Genomic DNA, 2,724 nt, shown 5'->3' with positions numbered 1-2,724 from the left:
CTATAGTACTGCTATAGTATTTTCAGTCTACGTCAGATTTTTCTCTCAAAATACAAAATCAGATAGCATGAAAATATGTAGATTTAATCTACTCTAGATATGTAATAATAATACTATAAAATATCTTCTCTCAAACAATATATATACCTATATACTATATATCCTATATACTATATATATATATATATATAAAATATCATGCCTTAATATACGCTATCTAGAAACTCACCATTAATGCTCTCTCACAAGCACGCTTCAAGCATATAATTAACTATAGCAGCTCATGATTTAATTCTTGAAGCTATTATTGTGTGAGTGCAAAGGCATGAGATCAATCTGGAAATGCTCTTATATTAATGTCGGACAGCAAAAAGACGTACATGATCAATAATATAAGAGCAACTGGTGCATTGTGCATGGCTGGTTCTTCCATCACCTCTTGCTGATTTGAAGCTAGTTCTAGCTAAACTAAAGGTTAATTGAAGTGAATTTTAGGTTTAATTAGAATTTTGTAACCGAAGTGAGTTTTCGTTAATTTTTCTTTTCTAATTTCAATTCCAACTCAATTCCTATTGGAGGTTGGTATTTCTTGGATTTTTCCATTTGATTTTAAGCTGAGGGTGAAGCTTGGGTGCTCGGATCTTGTCCAGAGTTGGTAAGTTGATTTAATTTGATCGAAATCCGAATTTTTCTTAGCTGAATTGCATCAGCTGGCAGATTTGAGTTCAATTCGCATTTCGATTACTTTAGCAGGTTGGATTGCTGGTTTTGGAGTTTGTTGGTGTTCTTCTATTGGATTTTTGAGCTGTGAGCTAGGATTCCATTTCAGTTCTAGTGCCGGATAGCGATTAGAGGTTGGTTTAATTCATCGAATGCTCCGAACTCCCTATTATGTCTACACAAGTAAATTAACATCAACTTGATATGTTTGGAACCCGGCATTAGGTTGTTCATGTTTAAATAAATCTATGGAGTTCCTCTAAGTATAATTGCTGTTTCTACATTGTTTCTATTCTTGGTAATCTACTTAGGGGTCACCTAGCTGAGTTAAATATTTACTACACTACCTATTAATGGACATATAAACCTGCACCTAATACTCTTTTTTATGGCAGCTTCAATTTGATTGCTCTTGTATGCCTAGGATTAGGCAAGGTCTGTTACTTGGTAGTGGGTTAATTCACCCAGGAAATAGGGTGGTGGTAGATTACTGACCCTTTATGAATAACGGTACCCGTGGGTAGTCGGCTGTACCGGGTACTAGTATTTGCGCGCATCAGATTATGCCGAGATTACTTCGTTAGCAATTGTTATGATCTATCTGATCATGTGCATCGATTATAACCTGCAACATATTTGACCTAATTACTTTGATTCGCGATTGGGTTGCTTCCCTCGAATGCCACTCTAGAGATAGACATCTTGATCTAGTGTTATTACTTTCACATTGGCGACCCACTGGACTTTAGTTGGGATCAGACATCAGGCTAGCGCATGCTCGACTGGTTTTTCGAGCCAGTCTGTTGATTGGGTTTATTTTGGCAGTATTGTAGTTAGTTGAGCATATCATACATAATGCATCAATTCCTGCAGTTTTAGTTTAGAGGTGTAGTAGTAGTAATTTTCTTTCCACAGCTATTTACTTGTTTCACTTTCTTTTTTAGCTTTTGTTTTTTTTACTAATTCCTCTAGTAGACCTAGTGGGTAGGTCGTTGTTATCGACGACGGTACCAATTGAGAACTACTTATTTTAATAGTTCTCACGCTCTCTGTTGTTGACTCTTTCTTGTAGAGTCTTTTACATCTGTCATTACTGTAGCTGATCGAGGTAAGGAGATTGCTGAACAGATAGCTCTTTTACCTAGGGACTGCACTAACGGAGGATCTAGTTGTTAGCGTTTTGGGAAGACTTATTATGCATAACTTGATATATTTTACTTTCAGTTGAGAGATGTGGATTGTACTATTTTGGTGATTCATGTATGTACATGCAGTATGTTTCATCTATATATTAGTTTATTTCAGTTTTGTTACTCTGTTGTAGCTTTTTGTATTTGAGCATGTTTTCGACGTTTCGTATGCACGAGACTTTCCGTGTGTGCGACTAATTTGTTGCCGAGCCTGGATTTCGCTTCGACCCTAGGCATGACAGACGGATTTTTAAATTCCCAGTTTTAAAGAATTATAAGATTACATAAATTTTTTAATTACTATCACTTTAGATTTCTATGATAAAATAAATACAATTTTACAATTCTGACATCCATTTCCACGATTATGAACCAAATATGCTTTTATAGTAGTCAGTGAAAAGGCGTGAAAGCTCTGATACCAATGCTGGACAACGAGAAGACGTACATGACCTTGCGCAGCAAAAATGTGTTGCAGGCTGTATATAATTGGTCTGGGTTCAAAGTTGGTTGATTATAGGGATGGAACTGGCCGGACGGGCCATATATAGGCCAGACTGTGGGTGTTCTTTAGGCCTAGGATGGGTTTAAAATTTTGGGGCCGAAAGAATTTTGGGCCAATTGTGAGGTGTCAAAGCCTAGGCCGAGTCTGGCCGAAATCCCAATACATTAGTTACCATTACCAACGTTCTAGATATTTAGTTATATACATTGTGTTGAGCTGGAATACTATCAGTAGCAAACAGACTTTGTTGCCATCCAAATACTGGTTATTTTCGATGATGGGGCCTCCAAATCCACGATCGGCATCGTT

At 36.9% G+C, this 2,724-nt stretch overlaps 1 long non-coding RNA gene across 2 annotated transcripts; it reads left to right on the top strand.

The window, feature by feature from the left end:
• LOC109728842 lies at nt 327-2,024 on the top strand. Of its 2 annotated transcripts, XR_002221134.1 has the most exons (3): nt 327-655; nt 754-854; nt 1,793-2,024. It is a non-coding gene; the product is annotated as an uncharacterized LOC109728842 (long non-coding RNA). The 2 variants fall into 2 exon arrangements; XR_002221133.1 differs by having other exon boundaries at nt 327-854.

This window comes from Ananas comosus, linkage group 24 (genome assembly GCF_001540865.1).
Source record: "Ananas comosus cultivar F153 linkage group 24, ASM154086v1, whole genome shotgun sequence".
Classification (NCBI taxonomy): domain Eukaryota; kingdom Viridiplantae; phylum Streptophyta; class Magnoliopsida; order Poales; family Bromeliaceae; genus Ananas; species Ananas comosus.
This window is presented reverse-complemented; position numbering and strand designations above follow the sequence as displayed.